The sequence below is a fragment of the Tauraco erythrolophus genome, chromosome 24 (assembly GCF_009769465.1).
Source record: "Tauraco erythrolophus isolate bTauEry1 chromosome 24, bTauEry1.pri, whole genome shotgun sequence".
Taxonomy (NCBI): domain Eukaryota; kingdom Metazoa; phylum Chordata; class Aves; order Musophagiformes; family Musophagidae; genus Tauraco; species Tauraco erythrolophus.
In genome coordinates, this window is record NC_141488.1 from 2,794,398 (window position 1) to 2,808,025 (window position 13,628).

The following is a 13,628-nucleotide window of genomic DNA, read 5'->3' on the forward strand; positions in this document are numbered from 1 at the left end:
TTATTAGCTTAAAAATGAATATCTAGGCTTTCTGCACTCGTCAAACATAGCCCAAAGGAAGATCAAGCTCTTAAGCCTTCTAAACAAAACACGATTGATAGCTGGGTGCAAACCCATAGGACCTTTCAGTGCAGAAAAACTTGCCCAAAACTTTATTTAGCTCATTCATCCCTAGATATATTGGCTTTGGTGATTTTACTGCAGACTTAACAAATGATTCTTTATCATACCAAAACCAAATTATTATCTGGTGCATCAATAAAGAGTTACTCAATACAGTCAGCAGAGGGAATACTTTACTCAGCAGTAATAAAGCAGAGAGGCCAGTAGGAGAGGGGAGTGATGGGCTCATGGAAAGGGAGGGAGACCTCAGCGGGCCTGAGTCATCTCAGCTCTTGAGCTCCGGAGCTTTCCCCTTTGCTCCCCTGCTGGACCATGGACCATGTGGTTGGATGTGCTGGAGACCTCTGGGCCTGGAGAAGGCAGGTTCGAAGGCTGTGAACGATGCTGCCATGGCACTTAATAGATTTCCTGCTCATAAATGGGTCTAGAAATCATCCATGGAGATTTCTCCTCCCTCCTGCATACAGAAAGGATGCTCACCCCTGTGGCTAAGCCCGTCTTGTGGAGCCGGGTTGTGGTCTTAAGGAAACAGACTCAAAGATTTGGGGGATTGTATTTAGTTTTTTTCTATTTCTCTTGGCTTTTCCAAAGTCAGCCCCAGTTAATGAACACAAGTTTTGCAAGATTCAGCTTCAAAGGCAGACCACTGGCGAGGGAAGGGGAAAGGAATTGACTGAAGTGAAAAATAGCAAACTCTGAGGTTTTTGCATTGATTGAAAGGTGTTAACCATTGCCTGGCCAGCAGCAGTGTTCGCAGGCATACAAAACCGCCTGGAATAACAGGGCAAGAACTGGATACATCAAAACTATTTTCCTGCAGAAAACAGGGATTTTGAAACTTTCATTCCACAGTCACTTTTTATGGAATGTTTCGATTTTTGTGAACAAAGGCAACCACACAAAGAGGAAAACATTTTAAGCTGTTCAGCTTCACATTGAATGTTGGACAACAAAATTGGAAACGTGAAGCTGTAACCCTGGCACCATCTTTTACGTAAGATTTTAGACGGTTTTATTCGGAGTCCAAAAGAGATCATGCAACAAAAATCATCATTTCCTCCACAAGTGGAAAAGACACTCATTCTCTGCTCAGTTAACACACTTACTCACTAATTATTTTTGCCATAGCACTTCAGGGAAACATATGCACTACTTCTCTTAGGATACATGTGCAGCCATGAGCTATTTAGCCTTGATCTAACTCAACAGATGCAGCCCCATGCTCTTCTCGCTGTGCAAATTACACCTCAAGAAACATTTTCAAGGTTTCTGGATCTTCAGCCCTGAGATTTCAGCGCGATGCTCACGGAGTGAATTCTCATGAGACCAGATGCTGCAAAATTTATAATTGGAAATGCACAGAGCCATCATGGGCCTCGTATGGCAGCGAGGGAGCTAAGCCCACAAAAAAGCTTTGAGTCTGTAGAAATGGCTGTGGAGAGATGCCTGGAGGCACTCCCTTCCCAAAGGTTTTAGAAAGGGGGAGGCTGGAAACCAGCTCCTCAGCTAGAAAGCTGTCACCATAGGGTCAGAGATTTGAAGGGGACAAAAAAATGTCCATCTACACAGAGAAACGGAAAGGGTCAGCTTAAGCACATGGGACTCATTTGCTTGGATAAAATTAATCTGCAGATTAAAGTGATTTAATGTACATGCCTCCATATGTGCTGAGTGCCTATCTTCAATTCAATTACTTAAGCATTTGTTTCATTTGGAACACCCTGAGGGCACCCAAGATAAGTACAGTGGCCTGGAAAATGTGACACAGGGTCTCAGGAGACCAGTTCTCTTCTGGAGGGACAGCAGGAAGCCATGTGAGATACCTTAGGGCAATTAAGTTGCACTAGATGTCCGTACATTGAGCTTCTCACCAGTAACCAGTGGAGATCTGGAGACCTTTCTGCTCACCAAAGTGCACTCTAAGACTTGGCTTTGCTGTGTCCTGGACATGTCCTTGTGAGCAGAACATGGAGGCTGAGAGTGGAGATGGACTTGGAGACAGACTGGATCAATCATACCTCCCAGGGGTGTTTGGGAAGGCAGCAGCAACAGTAGAAAGGTTTGTGGATTTGCCACCACCGCTGACCAGTCCTAATCACTAAGTGTCACTGGGCAGCTCCTGGTCTTTGCATGGAGACACACAACCCCTTGGCTGCATCTCACAGGGCTTACCTGCTGGGATCACCTGCAGCATGCAGCATCCTGCTGAACGTGCCAGTGCAATTTCTCGTTTAACTTCTTATGAGTCGCACTTTCTTTCCTCTTTCTCATATTTTCCTCCAAATGAAACCACTCTCACAGCACAGCTCCGGCGAGCATGGGAGGGTATCTAAGACCATAGAATCATAGAATCATAGAATGGTTAGGGCTGGAAGGGACCTTCAAAGGTCATCTAGTCCAACCCCCCTGCAAGGAACAGGGATATCTCCAACTAGATCAGGTTGCTCAGGGCCTTGTCCAACCTGGCCTTGAATGTCTCCAGGGATGGAGCATCCACCACCTCTCTGGGCAACCTGTTCCAGTATTCTACCACTCTCATGGTAAAAAATTTTTTCCTAATATCCAATCTGAATCTACCGCCCTCTATTTTAAAACCATTATCCCTTGTCCTATCACAACTGGCCCTCCTGAACAGCCATCTCTCCCTCTTCACCACCAGCCGTTGCCCTTTAGGGGAATCCCTCCTTTTCCTTACTTCTTCCATGCTGCTATCTGCCTTCTGCTTCTCACCACGCAGAGCAAAACGCTTCTAACTCTGAGCCCCCGGGAAATCACACAGACCACTGACCCTCCAGCCCAACTCTGGAGCTGGACCTGCTGGGCTGAGCCGGTTTGATGATGCCAACATCACAAACAGCAAAACGATCTGCAGCATCTCATGGCTGGCGGCGTGTTGCTCGGCCTGTAGGTGTTGCTGTGGGCTGCAGCTCGCTCCGGACCACGGCGGGCTCCTGGCTAGTACCGTGTACAAAGCTGGAGCTCGAAACAAACTGTGTCTTCACAGAGGATGCAGCCGTCTTAAATCAATGCTTGACTTTAGGGCACTTTCTGATTTTAAGCAGCATTAGCAGACATTCTTCTTGCATTTCTGGAAAATCTCAGGGTCATCTATGGTTATCGGTTGCAATGGGAGGTTAATTTTTACCATTTGGCTCATCTGCATCTGAGGATCTCTGTGGGAAATGTCCTCCATGGGAAAAAGGGATGTACATCAGCTGAGGTGTCAGGGCACTATTTGGGTCTTATAAAGGTTTTGAGCTATTCTCAACGCAAAAATACAGAAGCGTGCCCAAACGGGAAGCTCGACACTAGTGACCAGCTGGGGAGGAGCAAGGAATCATTTATCCAGGGTCAGATAAGGCACCTTTCCCCAGAAAAATGTGGGGCTTGAATTCAGACACAAGTCCCTCTGAATGACAATCCCCAAGGCCACCCCTCCTGCATCTTCTCAGACCGTTGCACCGTGCCACCGCCACAAGCTTGAGAGGAGTTTGGCTCTTCACAGACATAAACCAGATGCAGCTGGAACCAAAATCCCCCAGTTTGGGTGCAGCACACACTGAACAAGAGATGCTTTCTTTCAAGCCAAATGGCTGGATGATCTTCGCATTCATTACCTTGGGGGGACGGTTCATTTAGGGCTTTTTTTCCCCATGATGGAAAGACAAGACCTGCCCCATGTCTGTCATGCAGCTTCACATTTTCCTCCCAAGCTTAATGAAGGGATGTTATGAAAGCACACGCTTGGGGAAGAAGATGGGTGCCCGCCAGTACCCTTCCTCCTGAAGATTTTGCTTTAGTCAGGAAAAAAAATCCCAGAGACAGTTTGTTCTCCTGATCAGAATCCAGGTGCCATATTTACATTTTGTCTGAAATTAATTCAGTCAGATCTTTCAAATGCAAATAGCTGAGAAAGAAATAGCCCTGGATTGTTAAGGAAAGTGTGTATATATATATATTTTTTTTTCCCCCTTAATGAAATAGTGCAGGCAATTGCCTGTGTTAAGGAGCAGCTGTCTGTAAACAATCAAAAGCATTACATTCACAGGTCAGGGAGATGTAGAAATGTTCTTTCTTCTTGTCTTTAATAAATCTTGAAAACTGACATTGACCAAAGCTACTAATTCTGCTATTAAAAGCAGGTGCTTACTCTCATTTTTATTTTTCCTGGTTAGCTTCTCATAAAAAAAAAACATGCTTAAGACAGAATTAATCACGTATAAGCAGCGTGTTTGCAAAACATGACAAAAATAGGGCAGAGTCTGCTTATTAGTGCTTTATGCTAAGCCCTGCAACAGAGAGTCATCAGTTGTGTGCACTTGGTGCTCTCCACTGAAGCTCACCTGTGATACTTGGAGGCACAATAGAGCGTGTGTTTTCTTTTCACTGAGATGTGGTGTTTCATAATATTCACAAATATATATTCAGCAGCAGCTCAGAGTGCTTTGGGAAGGAAATCACCGGCCATTTTCCCATTTTGTGCAAACCGAAGCAGAGGAAAAGGAAACAACCTGCTCCCAGCCATCAAGGTTAGGAAGCATCACTGCTGATGGCTCTCCTGCTGCCTCTTTAAAGAAGGATCATTTTTTTACTGCATTCACCTAAAATGTCTAGAAGCACAGCAGGTTGCTTCCGTCTGGATGTGCTTTGCTAAGCAGACGCTTTTTAACCCAACGCACCTGTAATCTTTGGCAAACGAGTCCTGTGTTCCTCAGTGTAACTGGATCATTAGTGGGAACAGGTGCCTTGTACCTGGCTGCTTCGGGGACATTTCAGGACACATAAAGTTCCTTGTACTTGGGAATACCTGGTGCGTTTGGCAAGGAAGCAAGCATGTCCTACCTTGCAATGGCAGGGAAACGTGGCAGCAAATAATGTTCCGCAGACTGGAGATGGTATCAGAGGGAAAAGTGGTAAAAATACAGCAGGTTTGGCTCCTGGATGTCCTTAGATGTTCACAGGTCTGCAAAGCAGGATTCGACAGGCTTGGCATGGTGGCATCAGTGTTTAGCTTTGGTCAACCCAGGTAGAGAGCGGCTTTCTGGGGGTGTGCTCCTGGGTGCCCAGTAGCCGTGCTGAGCTCGAGCACCTCATGATCCTTTGGGTGCCCGTAATGGGTGTCTGCTCAGAGCATGGCCAACCGTCTCACACGCATGGATGTCACCTTGTGGAAACCCAGGTGCCTGGAGGAGGAACAGGGGGGTCCCTGGGCTGCATCCTGGAGGGGTCAGGATGTGATGGGAGAAGTGACAACCAGCATCATGCGAGCAGCTGCGACGACGCAAAGGCACGTGGGTTTGTTGTCAGTGGTGTCTCACTGCATGTGGTCCAAAACAAGCCACTAAAAGGGTCAAAGATGAGGATTTGACTCATCTCAGCCATGTAGACTGCCAGAGACTGATCAGTGTGAACGTGCTGAGGCATTCAGGTGGAGAAATATGTGAGAGGACTCTGCCTGTCCCTGGCTGTGGCATTTGAGTATATCAGGGCATAAGTACCCTTGGAAGGTGCGGGATTTTATTTATCCAAGTTTGCAAATGCTAGTCAAAATGCTTTCATGGCAAAACGAGAGTCTTGAGATCCCCAGAGCAGGGCTGTCCAAATTATTGCTCAGAAAATCAAAAACAAGAGTATGTTCTGCTTGTTAAAAATGAAAATATTTCCATTTTCTCACCCAGCCTCAACTCACCTAAAGCTCTGGTTTGATCTGACACAACTTTGATTCTTTCCTTTTCCTTTTGAACAAAATATTTTGCCATGTTTAGTGTCTAAGAATTTGAAAAGGAAAACCCACTTATTTCACTTCGGACAGAGCAGGAAAAGAAGTTTCATCACATCTGAACTCTTCTCCCATTCGTTTTTCCGAAGCGACATATTTGATGAATGCAACTTACGTTGGCAAATGTTTTCTGTCAGCTACTGGTCATTTTCATTGGAAATAAATTCATCACCCGAGCTAATTTGCCAAGTCTCTTTGGGAATCCCCACTTGCCTGTTGCTTCTGCCCTGACAGTTAACAGCAGCCGTCTGAATGTGCCCTGACTTTCAGAGAAAAGGTAATAGGATTTTAATGTCACCACAGCTTAAGGCAAAACCAATGCATTTCATTTTTTCTTGGAACAGGGCTAGAAAGGAAAAGGGAAATATGAATCCCGCCAGGGACTGCATGAATTCACTCTGTGCCAGCGAAGACCTGAATTCCTCAGAGGGTCACTCCCCCGGCAACCCTCATCGTTAATACCTGGTGGCAAATGAGAAGTCCTGGGAGTTCAGGATTATTCTTATAAATTAAGTTGCTGTGGTAGAGGTTGGCAAACCCAGAGCACTGGCTCACTCAGTCCTGCGGGTTCCCCGAGGTGCTGGGGGAGTGAGGAGTGGGGCTGGCCAGATGGATGAACCTTTAAGCAAGTCACTAAAAGGAAAAAAATCAAGTTAATTTAGTTGGTGAACAAGAAATAAACATTGCAGTGTGGCCAAAGGCTCAGTGATGTCCCTATCAGATCTGCCCTGCACTCGAAATATGTGATGGGGACGTGGTCTTTTTCCTCATTTAAATTAGTAGCAATTTGATACTTGGCCTTATCTTTAGATGATAAACATGACCCTGTTTGCATTCCCCCAAGCGGAGGCTTGTCTCCATGAGGAAATCTTCATGATGTCAGTGAATTTCTCTGCAATAGCAGAGAGAAGAAACTATTCCGAAACCATTTCCCACCTTTTGGAAGGTAGTGGGAGACGCATTACAAATATCAGTCTGGTATAGAACAATGAATTTTGGATAACTTCTAAGATAAGAGATGCCATTCAGGGTAGACCAATGGTCCATGAGAACCAGGGCTGTCTCCGATGGTGGTAGCAAGACATCCCATCCAGGGACAGCAGGAGAGCCTGGCTCCTATCAGAGGACCATTCCCTTGTACCCTCCTTTGACATCTACACCACCAGTCATGGAAGGTGACTTTCAACTCTGCTTTGTAGATCTCAACTATACCAGAGCTTCTCCAGTGGTACTTGGTGCCTCTCCTGAGGTCCTTCCGCTAAGCACTCTCTGATGCGGTGGGTGGGCCAGGTGCCAGGGCTGGTTCAGTAGCCCACACAGTGTCTACTGCTGTTAGAGATAGCTTAGGGCCATCCTGATCCTACGGCACATAAGTGTTCTGTGTTACATTTGCCATCCTCATGCAGTTATCTGAGCATCTGAAATGGCTCCAGACACCTCTGGTTTGTTTTTTTTCTAAGCAGAAGTTTTGATCTCTGACAGGAGCTCAACACTGACCTGTGGACGCGTACATTTATGATCCTTTGGACATGAATCCTATCTATTCAAAGACATGAAAAGGAATGTTGTGAGATCCAGGAAGTACGTTTGTGTTTTGGGATCTCACAGTCTGTTTCTGCCACACACACCCAGGCTAACCCTGAGTCTGGATGCCACCTTCTGTACCCCCAGCCTGCCTGGGCCATGTTGTCTGCCACTGACTTCCATGACTGATTTCAGACACATCCAGTAACTGGAACTGGGCTTTATATCTTGCTCTTTTCCCTCATCACCTCCCTTATTTATGCTTACGGCCCCCATACACAGACAGAAGATGTTGAGTGCAACGGTGGGGCTCACCGTTGGATCACAAGCTGTTGCAATCCAGGTTGCTAAGACACTACCTCAGAAAATTTGCAGAAAGAAGCAAAAGTGAGATCTGTTGATCTGTCTCTACCAAGACCTTTTCCATAGAGAGACGAACAGGAAACCATACGGTCACAACACAGTTGCGTGCTTTCCGCAAGCACAGGGCAACTTTCTCTACTGAGCGTTGCTTCGCTTTGCAACCCCTTCAGAACACTTTGTGCCACAGGAGCAGTTCTTACTCCTCCACTCCAAGGACACAGGTTGTCAAACACTTCAGCTTGCTCACAGGGTGAGCCGAGGTGAGGAACGCTTGATCTGAGCTGACCCTGGCGTGAATGATTTGACCGACCCAAAGAAATATAACTCAATCCAGCGGTGGGAAGAAAAAAGTGCTGGGAGAGGAGCCAGGAGCTTTGCAACAGGCTCACCATACAGGCTCCGCTGAAAACGGGTTTTCTTCTTGTGCTGTTGTGTGTAACGCCTGCCCCTGGAACCTGAAAACCAGAACGTTTAATAATATTATTTTTTCTGCTGGAAGGAGGACAGGCAGTGCCATTTTCTCTTCCAAGTCTTTTTGCTGGACTTAGATACGTGCTGAAAAGCTGCTAAGTAGCTTGTGAATTCACAGGTGATGTTCTCCTTTGTGGTGTTGGTGTAGAGGTGTGAAATCGGTGTGTGAACACCAGGCTTATGGTGATGTTAATGTGAACAGTAGATTTTTGTGAATTAGACCAAAATCTTTCAAAGGTACATTTGTGTTATGCATGTCCAGGATGTGGTACCTGCCTGTCATGGTTTGAAGTGGGGGAGGGAGGGCAGGTGGCAGAAGCTGCCCAAGACACCCGACTCCCATCCCCCTCGGGGCTTGAGCCAATCGGCGCCTCTGCGAATTGCCCTATTGACGTCGGACAAAGGAACCGGAAAGGTGTGTGCCTGTGCCCAGGGGCGAGGAGAAGGGAGGGGGGCACGGCCCCCGCTCCCGGCTGGTGCCCGCTCCGTGCCGGTGCCCGCCCCGTCGAGGATGGCGGCGGCGGAGCTACGTGGGGAACTCGGGGAGAGCCCCGCTGCCGGGGCGCCCACCGGGCCGAGTTCACCCAGACAGGGCTGAGATCTGAGAGAAACGGCCACACGGATAAGGGGTCAGTGAAGATGGGACGGAACAGCGTGTGCCGCGGCTGAGTCCCCCTTGCCAGCAGCCCCTTGCAGCCAGCCCTCGGTGGGGCAAGCAGAGACCCACTCGCAGCCCGTGGAGGACCCACGTCGAGCAGAGATGCCAGAGCCTGAGCACGGTGCATCTGGAGCCCGTGGGATGCCCCCGCCGATGGGGAGGGGTTTGGTTAAAGGAGATGCCCGAGCCGGAGCCTGCTGTGACTCCCGGGCACAGGGCGAGGCCATTTGCGCATCTCAGTCCGTGCGGAGCCGCGTTTCAGGTCGCTGTGCCGCCCCACGCCGGAGGCATTTACAGTCTGTGTGATGGCCCACGGCAGGGCGAGTGGCTACAGCTCCTTAAAGGTCCAGGGCTGGTAAAGCCCGCACTGGGGGCAAATCCGATGGGGTAAGGATTTGCCTCCCAGCGGGCAGGATTCACGCTTTCGCCGTGAGTAGGGGACACACTGGAGCAAGGGACAATGGTGTAAGGGCTCCTGCTCCTTTAAGAGAAGCGGCAGTAACAGCTTGGAATGAACTGACCTGCACCCCCCCATTCCCTGCCCCCTGCGCCGCTGGGGGAGGAGGTAGAGCCGGGAAGAAGAGGCAAAAGGGGAGGGAGTGGTGTTGTTTTTAAGACCTGGCCTTGTTTTTCTTGTTATCCTCTCAAGTAACCGTTTTTGTTTGCTTTTCTCTTTGTAGGTAGCTGTTAATAAATAGTTTTGCTTTAAGAAAACAGCCTCTTTTGCCCGGGACCATGGTTGGTGGGTGCTCCTCTGTTCCTGTCTCGACCCTCAGCTCTTTTATTCCATTTTTCTCTTCTCCATTTTACTGGGGTGGGAGAGCTGCGTGGGGTTTAGTTGCCGGATCGGCCTAACCCACAACACTGCCTTAGAGCAAGCATCAAACTTTCAGACCGGTTAAATAGGGTGAGATGAGTCCTACAACTGATATTTCCTAATGGGATCCTTTGGGATCAAGATATGAGTCTTTACGATCTCACTATTACTTTTGCTCCCTTTCTAGTATCATTTTGGTATCTTTGACTTGTGCCAACATTTTGTGCTTATAAAAATCTTTTCGTTATTAGATCGTTTTACAGATATTAAGGGTGTGTGGCCTCACGCTGTGTCTCAACCTTTACATCAGATACACTTCACTGACTTCAAAGCAAAATTAGGCACCCAGCTAATTTCATAATGACTCTGAGATAGCTGGATGCTGTAGGGTCCTTTCTGCTGTCAGGGCTAATTAGGAAGGGATTGGACTGTGTCAGGTCTGAAACTGCAACGAAAAGCCTGAGGTTTCCAAACCTGAGCTATGTTGCAATATTCAGTGTAATCATCTAAATTTAACCACTGCTGAGACTGCTGCACAGGCAGAAGAGGCAAACTGAAACCCAAAAATGCTAAAATCCAGGAATTTCAAGTGAATCTGATATGATGATGATGTAAGCCTAGTTCTTTAGGAAAAAAAGAAAAAAGGAAAGAAAAAAAGAAAAAAAATCCCACAGTACTTCAAATACTGCTTGACATCTTCAAAATGGATCTTCAGCAGTCTTCCCATATTTGGGTGTGGGTACGACCTTCAAAGCTTGCTCTCACACCAGAGTAACTGTCTGCACTCCGCAACACGGAGGAAATGTTGGTCTAGATCTGAACTTCACGGCTTCGCCCTGGTAGTCAGCTGCACGTAGGGTGCTTGGTTTTCTTCAGCATTCAGTTCGAAACCGTGTGGTGTGAGGAGGAGGGCTAGAGCTGAAGCAGTTCAAAACAGGTACCAAAATGTTCATCTAAGCTCATGGGAAAAGAAACCATCAAGTTATTCATGCTCTTGATTACTACTTCTTCTGAGGACAGAACTAAAACACAGCAGAGTGCTTAAAATATCTCACCTGCTCTATGTAGTGTTCCTTTTTTCCAGTTAAGTGCATTGAAGGGAAATGTGGCCAAAAAAAAGTCTCTATCTGAGACTAGTTCAAGGGAAGGGCTTCATCTGTGTATTGAAATTCTCTCTTCCATTACAATAAGACAAATTTCGTGTGGGTTGAAGGCCTTGTGCAAAGTCCCAAGCTCATCATCAGAATTTCAAGTCTCTCCTTGGACTCACTCTTTGCACTACAGGACTTCATCCTTACAATTCCTGAAGTCTCCAAGGGCATTTTAACTAGGGAAGGACTTCATCTGGCCAAGAAATGGGCATCTGCAGGGGTGCTGAGTAGCTGCACATGAGAAAGAGTGAAGTGTGTGACCTCCCCATACCTTAGGATATATTGTTGTGCAATTGAGTTATTGTTCATTATGTCATGCTGGCTACCTGCAGGGTTCTTCTATGGTGTTTCCTGCCCTACCACCACCATCTGACCCCTTCAGTAACCATCCTATGGATGTGTGCGGGGCAAAACAGAGAAATAGCTGTAGGAGAGCAGGTACTGGCTTCTTAGCCCTGGAAGCCCACCAGGTCTTGTGTGGCAGTGCTTTTCCTGCTAAAGAAAAAGCTGAAAACTCTCAATTGGTGCAGAGTATAAGACTTTACGTTGTTTGGTTCAGTGAGCCACTGTTTTGGTTGTGTGACCTTTGCTGTAGGAAAGCTGCGTAGGAGGTGTTATGCCATGGTCTGCTGGGTGTGAAAGGATCTGTCCTCACATGCACATCTGTGGATGAGAGCGCACAGTGCCACACTGTGTTCGGGCTGGTACACAGCCCTGTGCTCAAGGAGGTTTGTCTCCCTTGCTGCAGCCACACATCGATCCAATGGATTGTAAGAACTAGTGTGTCTGTCCAGACATGTCTCTGACAAGGGCCAAAACGAGCTTCCTAGGAAAGAGCACAAGAACAGAACATGGGATTTTCCAATATCCTTCCATTTTCAGCTGAGGTACTTGTTCACCTAACATAGTTTTTTTTATATATTTAATAACCCTCTATGGATTTCTTTTCTTTGAACTTGTCCATCCTTCCTCTACAAACTCATGGCATCCTGTGGCAGGAGTTTCACGGCCTAATTCTGTGTAACGATGTTTTTTTGCTTTGACTCTGCCTTCTGCCACATTGATTTGATGACCTCTGGCTCTCTTTTTGGATTAGGCGCTGAATGATCAATTCTTGTATAACTTCCCCATGCATCTCATGAATCCTTCCTAGGCAGCACGACAGTCGTGCTTGAGCTATCCCTGATGTAAAGGGGGCTCTGATGTGTGCCAACAATGTGATCATGGTCTCTCCCTGGGCAACACTAGACAATTCTGTGAGGGTTTAGGGATCATCATAGATTCACAGAGAATCAGGGTTGGAAAAGTCTCTGAAACATTATATAATGCATGTAGTTGTGGACAGACCAGCAAGAATGTGTTCCTCTTGCATGCAGGCAGGTGTGAGAAGGTGTTAATTCTTTCTGTAAACAGGTTTATTATGATAACAAACTGTCCAAAAGCCCCTTCCAAGCATATACAGTGACTGATACAAATTCCCCTTTGTGTAGCTGTGGGTTAGTTTTCAAAAACATCTTCCTCATGCACGTAAAGAGACCATATCCCCAGGAGATGTGTGTTCTTGGATCAGTGTTTGCGTTTCTAGGACATTTTTCTATCCCCACAAATCCCCCAGGGAGCACAGATGTGATCTGTTGGGATCCACACAGCCTAGAGTGTTAGAGGCACCAGTCCTATGAAGGAAAAAGGAACGGCCCTTCTCTGAGCTTTCATTCATCCTGCTCCAAACCCCTGTGAATGTGCAAGAGATTTGAGGGGAAGGATGTTGTTTTCCTTTGAGTGCACCCAGAGAGGCTGTTGATAAACATTGGCAGCTATTCCTCAGGTCTGAGCCAGCAAACAGTTTGTACCTATGGTCATGATGCATCAAACCTTTGGGATTTGAAGGTAAAGGCTTACAGGAAAGCACAGCACCATTTCTCAGGTGCTTGAAAAGCCAGGGTGACTTCCAAACTGTGCTCACTTTGATGAAAAAGGACAGGGATCCCAGGTCAATGCAACACTTAAATGCCTGGGAGATTTTAGGTTTCATAGAATCATAAAATCCTGGAATGGTTTGGGTTGGAAGGGATCTTCAAGATCATCTAGTTCCAACCTCCCTGCCACGGGCAGGGACACCTTTTCCTGTGTCAGGTTGCTCAAAGCCTCATCCAGTTTCAGTTTCTTGTTGCTTTGGGTTTGCATCACATAATGTATTTTAATGCGAGGGGTAGAGAGGAACAAACACAACATGCTTAATGATCTCATGGGAGTATAGGGTTACCTAACCCTGGAGGACTGCATGTGTGGTCACACAAAATCTGTAGAGATTCTGGAGCAGTTTAAGATGCTCTTCATCTGGTAGGTATGGGTGACACCTCCTCTCCTGGAGGTCACCACTTCCACGGTGGGAAGACTTTGCCTTGAGACAGTTAACGAGTCTTCACAAAATCCCTCCAGTGAACTCAGTGCGTTTGATTTCATTTTGATATCAAAAGGCTTCAGTGCCCAGGACAGCGTGGTGTGGGCTCAGGCACATGCAGCCTCTTTGATGTGGCCTGGGCAAATCTTCTCAATGTCAGTGGGAAGAAGGTCCTGTAAGATGAGAGGAAGCATGTGCCAGAGCAAGGGAGTAGAAACCTTCAACCCTGGTTTGGATAGCCTGGGTAGAAAATGATTTTCCCTATTGTTAGATTTTTGACACTGGGCTTCTAATCTCAGTCACTGATTTATTGTCAATGGAGACGCTTCTGGAGGCAGATA